The sequence below is a fragment of the Triturus cristatus genome, chromosome 3_2, assembly GCF_964204655.1.
Source record: "Triturus cristatus chromosome 3_2, aTriCri1.1, whole genome shotgun sequence".
NCBI lineage: Eukaryota > Metazoa > Chordata > Amphibia > Caudata > Salamandridae > Triturus > Triturus cristatus.
Genome location: NC_140584.1, coordinates 1,054,094,653 through 1,054,107,389, shown reverse-complemented (window position 1 = coordinate 1,054,107,389; position 12,737 = coordinate 1,054,094,653).

The following is a 12,737-nucleotide window of genomic DNA, read 5'->3' as shown; positions in this document are numbered from 1 at the left end:
TACTCTGAGACGGCTAGTATAGGGCTGGGGTTATTTTGGGAGAACGGGGTGCTTTAGACATTCTATTTCGGGGAAATTGGGCGGGGGCAATTCTGGGCGGTGGAGATGGTGTTGTTAAAGCTCTAAAAACGAAAACCACTGACATATAGTCCCCGTGATGAGGGCCAGATTGGGAGACATCAGTCGTCTTACCTGTCCTTTCTTTCTCAGCCAATTAAGCTCAACATTTGCAGAAAGGAGAGGTAGTAACGTGGTAAAGTATGGTCGTTTGGTTTCTGTCAATTTGTTCGAACACCACCGTGTTTCAGGCCAATTATACACTTACCGAAGAGGTATGTGTCGTTAATTTATTTCAAAAAGAAAGAGGGTAAGAAAGCCTTTAGAGAGGGAGGGAGAGAGAGAGAGAGTGAGAGTGAGAGAGAGAGAGAGAGAGAGAGAGAGAGAGAGAGAGAGAGAGACGTGTGCATCAAGTAGGCTATTTGGCATATGTACGACACAAAACGAGAGAGAGAGAGAGAGAGAGACATGGGTACGATAATAGGCCACTTGGTGCACACACAACATGGAGTGGCATGGGTCTGTTCTATGTAAGAAAACACAAGCGGGGAAAAGACATAAATTCGGTGATCACGTACACACAAATACCGGATAGGGTGTGACAGTACATGCATGAAGCGCAGAAACTTAAGACGGAGACTCAGGGCTACGTTGAGTATGGGGACCTCTCCTTTCCTGTCCTCTTCCCTATGCATGCTGCGTATTTTCAGTATTTTGTTGTTTATCTTGGGGGGGGTGTCGGACCTTTTACTCTCCTCCCTTTGATCGATGGACGAGCACTTCAATCATACGGTGACGCCCTCTTCAAGTGACCCAAGCATGAAATGCATACACATTCATACCGTATAATCGTAGCACACACGCACAATCATACCATACAGTTTCCCATGTTCCCAATGATGGTCTGCACTTTACGCACTATCCCACAACGTTTGTCTATGTTTTTCCTGATATTGAACACGGTGCGGTCCATGTCCACTCCATTCTTCAGTCGGAACTTCGCCGTGACCTATAGAGGGGAAAAAGAGGGGAGGGGATGTGCAGTATTCAAAGTACCTTAGCGCGCGTAGACATGAAAAAGTTCTACTTACCACGTACCAGGCTAGCCGCAGGAGTGGGTAATACCACAGACCTATTATTCTTTTCTTCCGAGACAAAGATGCTCTATTTCATTCATCTCCTAAATTCGGGTTCCCTGGTCGTACATGCATTTCTCAATCGGTCGTGTATTATGGTGCAAGATACCATACCTTGCATTCGGCATATACCTTAAGCTATGGTTGACCATTTTCTGACAACTCTTGGAAAAGACAGGTGTGACGGGCACAAATTCCATTAAAAAAGATTCATGTAAATGGGGTCTGCATTATCTGTTTTCTATTGATTGGGAGTAACAATCATTTATTCAAAAGAAAAATCTTTATCAACCTATATGATTTGTCATGACACTGATTCAGTAATCCTTTCAAGAAGCCCTTTATTTAAAACAATGTCAGTATACAAATACGGGCCTACAACCGTTCAGGCCGGCCACGGCGTGAGAGGCGTCGAGTATCATGAGCAACACTATCTTAGCTAAATAAAAATGGGTAGGTCAGCAATCAGTAAGGTTGTACGTATGCTCGGTCAGTACCCTTCCCGTCCCTCTGCTCATCATGTGTGGAAACATCACATACATATCCTTTTAACACAAATGCCACATGACTGGAACGCCACAAGGAGTTGTAGGCCTCTCCTACATCGGCGCCATTTTGGGGCGAGGTCGGGCCAGTGTACAGTCTAAGTCTTTCCATGAATTAGCTGTTGGACCAGAATTCCTTTCGGTAGTTCGAGAACTTTCGTTAGCGTCAGCTTGCGTCAGCATGGCGTCACCGCGATCTTGTAGCAATGCCGTGGTCCGTTCTTGGGGCGGGCCAGCAGGCGGGTTCTTCCGCCGACGCCTTGAATCAGTCTTTCTCACTGCACCAAGCGGAGGCAAGGTGGCTGCCGCCTGGGGCAAAGAACAATGGCGGCGGTTTGTCCCTACCGGAAGTCCGCGGGAGTCGAGTGCCAATGACTCCCACAGACTCTGCAAAGCTGAGGGGGCGTTTTGTCAAGGGTGGGGCCCACGCCCAAGCAGACAAGCTTTCGAGTCCAGAATCGTCTCACGGTGGGCTAGACCTGGATCCGAAGAACCGACCGCCGGAGTCCAAAGGCAGCAGCAGCAGCAGCTCTTCGGTACAGCCACCGGGGTGGGTCCAGTAGCAGCGACAGCAGCAGTTCGGATGGTATCGCCACCGGGGTGGGTCCCCGATTACTCGGCTGCGGGGGCCCACTCCTCGCGTCGGGCGCTAGTGGCAATCCTGGTGAACCCGTGCTTGGGTGGTTGTCCAGCGGTCGAGTGCAGGGGCGCCAACTCAGCCGAACGGCGAATGAATGGTTGGGGTGCCCTCATCTGCTGGTGAGACTCCACCTGGGGAGGCGGGGGAAGCCCGTCCGCGTCGCTTCCCCCCGCCAGGGCACCCTTCGTTATTGAAGGAAGAAGAAGAAAATGGGAAGATCCGCTCGGCGTGGCAGACTCCGCCTTGGCGCTGCCAGAGCTTCGGCGCTTCGTGCAGCCTCCGGCCTATTCGCACAGTCATCCGCCACTGATGTCAATGGATTTTTGCATGGCTTTTATAGCCCAAAACCGACTAAAAGGACCGCCCAAAACAGGCCAATGTTGCAACTTCGAGGAAGGAGAGGCGAGGACGGTGTCACGTGGACGTAAATGCTTTGGGATGCAGGTCGCAGCAGACTGTCATGTAAATAGTTGTTTAAAACGTGTTTTAACCTGTTCATCTTGTCGGAATGTTGTTATACCTATAAGTTATTAAAATGTTTAACTATACTACTTTGTTGGAGTGTTGTACATATTTGCAATCTAGTTAGTGTAATCGGAAAATGGCATTGTCCAATGGCGCGTGATCCTAGTCAAGTTCGGTGACGTTGATGGTGGGTATCAACAGACTTCCGGTTGTGTCTATTGGGCGGGGTGGGTGGTAGGGCAGACATGTTTAGGCAGCGAGAGCGATGGGGCCGGGCTACCTCGTGGCCGTCTTGACCGTGAGCTTGGTTCCTTCCCCTAGTTCCATATATCCTACAAAGGGCTATTTCCTAGCGTTTCTTTAGTTTTGTAGGGTCAAAAAGGATCCTACCAGTGGCCACTGACTCTCGGGGTCCCCCTTTGTATATTTTATGCCATAGCTTGCTATAAACTACGGCGATTAGTTCGTATTTTAGTGAACATGTCCTTATTAGGGGTGCCTTCCAGAGGAGCCGGATGGTTCACCTCTAATAAGCGGTCCGGGCAGAACCAACTATCAATCAGTGGGGAGAAGATAGGCATGACGGGTTTCAACGGGGACAAAAGTCAGCACTACCTATCTTTTCACTGCTTGCAAAGACTAGACAGAATATCTCTATTCCACGTTATTTGTAAGCAGAGAATATCTCAAAGAGCACTATTCTTCAAAAACAATCAATGTTCGGACAATCAATCAGTGGGGAGATAAAGATAGGCACGACGGGTTACAACGGGGACAAAAGTCTGCGTTACCTACCCTTCACTATCTGCAAAGGGAGAGAGAGAGAGTATTTCTACTCCTCCCCGTTTGTAGACAGCGAATATCTCAAAGAGAACAATCAATGAGCAATACTAGTATTTCAAATAATCAATCAATTATTTCGCAATTTGTCGTGTTTTACGACCTTACCCGGACCGCGTGGACAGTTTCTCGTCTTCCGCCTCCAGCGCCCGATCGTCCTCTACTCTCCGTATTTGCCGCGGCACTCCTGATGGTTCCCAGTCAGGACCGTAGATCACTCGAGAGAGGTCTGCTCGGAACCAGTGAAGTTCGGATGATCGGCTGCCAGACGAGGGTCTATTGGGCAGGAGCTCTCCCGATCGTTGCAGTCGTTCACTCTGTCGTCGGGACCTCTCCCACTGGATCCACGTGTCGCTGATGGGCCCCACGTTGGGCACCAATTGTTAAATGGTAGCTGCAGTTTCAGTCGATAACCCTTCAAGTATTGCCCGGCGGTAATCGCCTCTCATACCATTCGATAATTTACCAATGAAAGAGGCAGGCGCCGGAGACTGGAAGGCAGGAAACAAAGTTTTTATTCCGTCGGAGCAGAACACATCAGATCAGACAGCAAGGTATCGTCACGAGGTGCTCTAACTGCATCTCTGAGGCCTGGCCTCTTATACACAGGTTTATGACTTTATTGCAGGTTTATCATACATGGCACATTCTTGAGATTGTCTTGGAACATGAAAGAACATCCTCGGAATCCCCACTTCGAGCTTGTTCCCACACATATCTACAGTGGAAGTCCCCACCCCATCCACAGTAGGAGATGGCTATCACACAGCTGGACATTCCGCCAATTCCCGGGGGTGTGTGCGACCGGCCGGGTCTCAGGGGTTGGGGCTTTGATCTACTGTAATCCCTTTGATGTGGGGTGTTTCCCTTACAGTAGGGGCAATAAACTGCATCCACAGGGCTAGGTGATGGCCTGGGATCGATTCGGACAATGGGGCGCAGAGGAAGGGGGTTATCAAAAAGAGATGCATGACCATGTATGGGATGTCGGTCAGGCGTAGGATGTGGTTCCATGGCCGGGTCGCGCAGAAGGAGAGGGTTTATGGCCCGTGTATGAGAGAGCGGGGGTGGCCGGCGCGCGGGGGATGCTTGCAGCACCAGGGGAACGCGCTGGCGATCGACAATGAACGGGGGAGAGAGTGGGGTGCCTAAAATGGCGGCCGTGCGTTCGCTGTGCGTGGCGCTGGGGAGAGGCAAGATGGCGCAGATAATGTTCAGTTACAAGCTAAATTTCCACAGTATGACGGGGGCATTGCGCTCCCGGACATCAGGAGGTACTATTGGGCCTCCCAGCTGTCCGCTGTCAACCATGCTACGTATGCACCCGGCCCAAATCCGGCTTTCGAGATGGATAAATATCAGTTGCCTGGTGGCAACTTCAATAGAGCGCTCTATTCTCGGACGGCGGGGAGGAACCTAACGGGACCCACTAAGATTGCAGTGCGTGCGTGGAAGGATGCCAATGTGGCCATGCGTTGGAATGATCGCCTGACACGAGCGACCCCCCTGTTTGCGGCGGACGGATTGGGATGCCTCTGGACGACGAAAGGTTTTGAGAACTGGGAGATGATTGGCATTAGCAGAGTGGGTGATCTCTGGGTGAAAGGTTCTGTCAGGTCCTTCGCTGAACTTCAGAGTGAGTATGAGCTGAGTGAGAGGGAGTTCTTCAGGTACGCACAGGTTCGCCACGCTTTGCTGTCGGTTTTCAAGGCCGGTGCCACGATCCCCGCAGCTTCACCACTCGAGGACCGTATACTTGATGGTCATCTGCCCGATAGTACGATTTCTTTGATTTACAAGAAGTTAATCAACAGTCGGGCGGACCTCCTTGTGCATCTTCGGGAGGCCTGGACCGGAGACGGGCTGGAGTTGGATGACGAGGACTGGCAGTCTGCATTGTCTTCCCCGAAAGAGGTCGCCATTCCTGCCCGACTCCGTCTTGTCCAACTTAAAATTCTTCACCGTGTGTATGTGACGGGTCCTCGTTTGGTTGCGATGGGTTTTTCTTCTGATGGGCTGTGTAGGCGCGGCTGTGGTTTGAGTGCCACCTTCCTTCATATCCTTTGGGAGTGTCGCGGGGTTGCGGCTTATTGGCGCCGTGTGCATGCGGTAATGGAGTGTGTCACTGGGGTTGCTCTGTTGCCTGAGGCTCGTCGCTGTTTGCTGAATGTATGGGAGCCAAATGATTACAACGTTGCCCAGGCCCGGTGGGCGGCACTTGGGAACATGATTGCAAAGAGGGATATTGCGCAGCTTGGGGCTCCCGGCGGCCTCCCGCCGTGTCAGTGTGGAAGGAGAACATGGACTGGTGTATGTTCAGGGAGAAGACGGTATATCTGGTTCGGGGCAAGCCTGGGGCTTGGGGTAGAATTTGGGGTCAGTTGAACGCCTACCGAGGTAACATTTGTACGCCCCCTTTTGAAGACACTTCTGATATTTCCCTGTCCCCCTGATCCTGGGGTTCCTTGAATACTGTACTCTTTACGCTGATTGTTCTGGCTTCCCCGCTGCCTCCCCCTCCCCCCCCGATCATCTTTATTGATCTCCTGCTTCTTTACCTGGCTGGGTGGGGTCCCCACGTCGGCGCTTGACACTGTCAGACTATTTCTCGCCTTGAATTTTTTGTTTTTCTTTTTTGTTTGTTTTTTTGTTTGTTTTATCTTCAAAATTTAAAATATCGGTATTCTGTCTAACTACTGAGTTGCCGAGCATAACTTTTGTATTCCCTGCTGCGCCTCTGGGGATCAGTCGCTGCTTTGTGACGTCACGTAATTGGCATGCATGTGCTAGCGGCCGGCCCTGGTGGTTGTAGGCCCATGTTTGTACTGCTGGTTTTCTGCACAAAAAAATCTTTTACACAAAAAAAAAAAAAAATAGAATGTCATTATATTTTTCGACCTTGCCTGATAATTCTGAGTGCTAAGTACAGTGAAAATACTGCTTCATTCCTTAAGCCTTATAAATTGCCTCCACTAGGGAAGAAATAAAGTGGACTCTGTGGTCAATGGAAAGACTTAGCGTGACCCTGGAAGGGGGTATGAAATCCCTAAGTAACTCTTAGTCACTGTGACAGCATCCCTGTTGGAGCACAAATATGCTTCAATTTAGCCAGAAAAGAAAACATCATGAGTACATAAGAGAAGAAGCAACAGATGGGCATTTGAGCACAGTTAATCTGCAGATGGACAAGGGGTCCTAAGGAGCCGGTGGCAGCAGGTCTGGGGTTGCTGCGGCTCAAATCAGGACATCCCTTCCAACGTGGGCATGTCTATGGTAACGGCAGGCAAGTTTAGGGAGCAGGTATTAGGGCCACCAATCTGCCTGTTCCATCCCTCCACACCGCATCACGGTCGCTTTTCCCACTTTGTTTCATCCAGGTATATTTCTCATTTTCAGATGCTTTCTCCTGTAATGTGGGTACAGGAAAGTAATCCCATGCATAGCACTCTCATAGTTTGGAGTCAATGCAGCAATTCTATTGACTACTGCATTTCCTCGAGACACCTCATTGGTGTACATCGGTGGTCAGCACATTTCACAATGGCAACTTGGTGAGACCACTTGGAGCATCTAACAGACCCAGGTGTTCCAGCAGAAGTAAGAATAGCCCTCTGCATCAAAAGCAACGTAAAGCCATGGGCCACTCCTAATGCATACTTGGAGTTAGTGAGCACAGTAGCAATCTTGCTTTATAGTCCTTACAGCGTCAACACCCTCTGTCTGTTGTCATCCAACATTCCTACCTACCTTCTTCCTAAGAAACACACCCAAAACAACAGGACTATATTGTCATTATGCTCTTTCAAATATTGCCAGTTTCTTAACTTTTGTTTTTATAATAGTACCTCAGTCGTGGCTGCAGTGAGTATGTCCCAGCTTCTTCCTTTTCTGAATGATGCTTGCAAACCTATTATTCCTTTGAAACAAGGGACACAATTCAAATCATATCCAATCACAATTGGGGGAGAAAAAGTTTTGCTTCTGCATAAGCAGCATATTCTATTGTATAATTTAGGAACTGAAGCAGGAAAGTCTACAATTGTCTACAAGAACAACCACTGGGTGGGGGAATAGGACTTGATGCTCAAATGGATAATTATCTAATTACTTAAAAAAAAATTAGAACATTTTGGTAAAAGAATTAATATAGTATTGGAAAGACATAAATTATTTGGAAGAGTTCAAAGGGAAAATGGAAATGCAGCCCCATATGTTGCTGTACATAGAGAACACTCAACTATGTGTAAATGTAGCCCACTTTGTGACTTACTTATATGTGATCAATTAGTTTGATGTACTAAAAATCCAGGTATTCCGGAAAAACATTTAGCTATGAATGTGTCCTTTAGGATGATAACATCGCTTAAGGAGTGGAACACACTGAAAATTGTGTACAAGAGATGGAGACATTAATGGACATGGTACTGTGGTTAGAAATGTAGGTAAAATGGAATTATCCAATACACAAATAGATAATCCAGTAATGCCAATTACCCAGTTTAAGGATAAAGCCAAGAGTTACAGATTTGGTAATACCAATCTCCTGGCTAACATGCATCATGCCATGCTAGGAGTGGAATGTGTCACAAATGTGGCAAGAAAGGCCATTTTGCAAGGCTATGTAGAGAACAAGCAAACAAGAATGTTACCTTGGTAGAATCTGTAAGACTCAATAATAACGACATTAGATTCCAAGTGGTGGATTACAATGAGAAAGTAAAACTTTCCATTGGTGTTATCAAACTGAATGATCAGAATTTGTCTCCCCTAGCTGGTTCTTGTTGCTCTTTCACTTTGTTAGACAGTCAAAAGTATTATCAGTTGTTTGATATTAATGAATATGTGTGGCAACAACCTGAAATCAATCCAGGAGGTTATAATGGAGTCCCCATTCCCTTGGAATCTGAGGCAGTCTCTTTTTGTTGGGTCCACCTTTTGTGGGGATGATATATGCAAAGAATATTCTGTAGTATTTACTGAGAAACTTGGTATGTTAAAGAATTATCAGGATCATATCAAGTTAAAGTCTAATGCCAAACCACTCATCCATTACGTCAGCCTAATTCCCAATATGATGCATGCTGCCCTTACACGGAATTAGGCAAATTACTAACATGGGGGAGATTCTACCTATTTTTTTCTTCAGAATGGCTAGCCCCTGTTGTGATTGCTACCAAATCAGGAGATGAAAAATCAGGGTTTGTTTTTAACTTACACAATCTCAAAAATAACATTTGGGTGGACAGTTATCTCCTTCACAGAATACATGATATGCTGAGTTTAATCAAGGATGCAAACATTTTTATCCTCCTTGATTTATCCTCACCATATCACCAAGTTGAGCTACATCCTGATTCACATCATCTTGCTTCATGAATAAACTCTCTAGGATAGTTTAGATATGTCAGAATGTCTTTTGGACTTGCATCCGCTGCTGCAGGTTTTCAACAAATAATGCAACATGTTCTAGAGGGAGTTGAAAATATACTAAGTTTTCAGAATGACACTTTGATCTATATCATTCCATTAGTGCTTATAATGAGTGCTGAAAGGTTCTACAGGGCATTAAAGAGGCTGGTCGTACTATAAAAAAAGAAAACTCTTGTATTGTTATTGGATTAGTTAACTATTTTGGTCATACCATTTCTCAAGATGTGATCAAGCACAAAGTAAACCTTGTTAAAACCATATTGAAAGCACCAGCTACCTCCAATAGGGATAAGATAAGATCTTTGTTAGGCTTAGAAGAATTTTACTCAAAAAATGCGTACGTGGCTTTTCTAACAAAGTTAAACCTACGAGATGGCTTTTGAGAAAAGGTGTTCACTTTGAGTGTAATTAAGAATGTCAAGACTCATTTGAAAACACCAAAACTGCTGTGTATAACGCTCCATCTTTAGGTAAATTCAATTGTTTCTATTGATGCCAGCAACAAATGTATTAGTCCTACTTTGACTTAAGTTGTGGTTGGTAAAGAGAACATAATTGTTTTTGCTTCACATGTCATGCAAGTTTCTGAATGCAACTATATGAAAAAAGAATCTCTTGCATGCTTTTGTGCTGTAAAACACTTCAATTTTTGTGGGGTATTCCATTTCTTATTAGGAGAGACCACAAACCTCTTACTTATGTTTTCATCTCCAAAGGATTTGAAAATGCCACCTCAGCATTTCTAAATGGATTCTGGGATTCACTTTTGTTAACTTCAAAGTTGAGTATTTATCTGAAGGAGAATTCTGTTGTGCATATCCTGTCTCACATGCCATTGGAGTCTGAGGAAGTGGAAGTAAGAGTAATTGATGAGCATATTCTTGTGGTGGGGTTACCATGTTTGAATAAAAAAGTGTGGATGGGATGTATAGACCAAGATAATAAACTTAAAGCACTTTGTTCAAGAAGTATCCCACAGTGGCCTAATAAGCACAATGATCTTCCAGAAAGTATAGTTGGATATTGGAAGGTCAGGACTGTATTAATTTTGAATGCAGGAAGTTTTTTCAGAGGTGAAACGTTGAATGTTCCTCCTGGTCTTAGAGAAAGGATAGTTGGCCTTGCTATTGAACGGCACCTAGGGAGGAGTTTAACCAAGAGCAAAGTCAGATGGAATTATTTGTGACTCCTAAGTGGAGACCCAAGTCATGTTTTGTTATAGTTATCCTAATAGTGGCAAGGCTACGATGACCAGTAGCATTCCTCTTTTACCAGTTAATGTTCTAAAAGAACCATGGTCACAATTAGATCTGGATGTGATTTGACTTTTAGAAAAGAAGGAGTTTAGGAGGGTTTTAAGAAAAAGTATTTCATGTTGCTAATTGAATATCCCTCCAGGACACTCAGTGCCAAGTCCATATGTATTTTACACCACAGCTAGTATACTTATAAATTTTCTGCATGAAGTATCCCCTCAAATTCTTGTTACAGATAATGGAATCCAATTTACTTCTGAATGTATGAAGAACTTTGTGAATGGAATGCCAATTATGTATCACAGCACTGCATTATACTGTCCATGAGCACACAGCATAGTTGTAAGAGCAAACTATTTGATCAATGACTGTACGCAGAGAAATCGTATGCGTAATGAGCCTGTTGAGTGGGCCTTACAAGATTTAATGTGGTCTTATAGGATCACACCTAATTAGCAAATAACATTGTGCGCCATCAAATGTACTATAAACAATGGCATTGAGGAGCAGAGATCCGTGTGTCTCAATTGCTTAGTAAAATCATCAAATAGGACTTTACACTGGTCGTATGGACCTTTGAATGTCGACTTGAAGCATGAGAAAGGAGCTAGCATCAGCAATACATTTCAAATGCAGTGAAATCAATGAGGCTCCACAGAAATTACAAAGAGGATGATGTCCAGACCATAACGGTTTTATCAGCAGTTTAGTCAAATCATAATCCAAATCAGTTAGCAAAGGTTCAGTAAAAGTATCACAAGAGCGTACATATTAAAATGATCATGCAATCCAAACTTTGCATATTATGAGGAAAAAGATGGAAAATATAATCCCATAGGAGAGACAAAACAACAAATGTAAATATTCCATAAAGGGGCTTCCCTATTCTGAACAAAGGATCAAAAGTAGCACAGGGATTTCTATGAGGAAGGTGTCAGCATCAGTTGAGGCAAGTTTAAGGTTCAAGGGAGAGAAAAAAAGTGCCCAAGCATGAAGCTCAACACTCTGGGCAGGGGAAATCAGCAGAGTTAAGAAGAGGTCTTCTCTCAGATAATTTATGACAGAATCTGCTCGAAACTATTCTAAGAAAACATAATCAAAAAAGATTCTCCAGATCAATTCCCACCAAATGGACCAATCCGGAGACAGTGTTCTCTGGGAGCAGGGAGACTCCGTAGTTTCCCAGCTCTTAACAATGAGGTACACAGCTACACCATCTTGGATCTAACATCGGCTTGGATCTAACATCGGCCTGGTCTGCCTGGTATAGGAAGCTCTTTTCCACCATCTCAATCTGCATGTCTGTAGCCAACTTCTCATTAAATTTCAGCTACCTATCAGTCTAGTGCAGTAGACAGTAAGCATATTCTAGCTAAACAGGCACACAATAAGACACCGGCAGAGTAGAGACAAACAAGACTGTAGCAAAGCATTTAATAAAATTAAATTCATGTTATTCAGACCTGGTTACAAGTCAGGCCAATGTAAATGTTGAAATGGCTTCCAAGCAAATACTGTTAGTATAAACAAATACAGTTATTGCATTTAAAGAAATTATACATTATTCTATTTAATGAGGATACACAAATTATAGTTCAACTAGATATATAGTTGGCATCTTATTAAAGCAAATATAGCAATCTACTACACTTGGTTAATGAAAGGCACAGAGATTAATACTATTAAACACACAATGAGTATATAAATTGCATATAAAGGGGTGAAGCAATAAATTATGCTGCTCCAGTATGATAAAACCCATAAAGGAAAGGCTCCCAAAGTCAGACTAGGAGATTTGATGTTAGTGAGGAACACAAGGGGACTTAAAAGGAGTTTTATTTTAAAACCTAACCAAGTTAAAAATGTGGGACGCAATGTAGTTACTCTGACAAATGGCCAGCCTTGGAGTTGTGATACAATTCCCAAATGTGTGTGCACCAGAAGGTCAAATGAAAAATGTCACCTCAGATATAAGTAGGAAACATAATGTAGAAAACAATATGCTTATGCACTTACCTTCTTGTTATGTTGCTCAGAATGTTAGGGGAGGCTGTTGTTCCCCGAGGAGACTATCGATGACCTGTGAATAAACTATTAACTTCCACAAAGCAAGGTTTCTCCTTTAATACAACATTTATGTTAAGCATCATCGGCATTGAATTGAAAAAGGAAGCTGTTTTTTATGAGCAACAGTATTATGACAGTAGTTTTGACTTTTCCATTTAGTTTACATGGGGGACCTTTGGAAGGTGGTGGCCTGGGACAATTTGCCCACTGTGACAATACCATTAAACGCTCCTGCTTCTCTTAGCAGGTGGAGAATACTGGAAGATATTCTGAAAACAGTAGATGGGTCAGACCAGTCAAT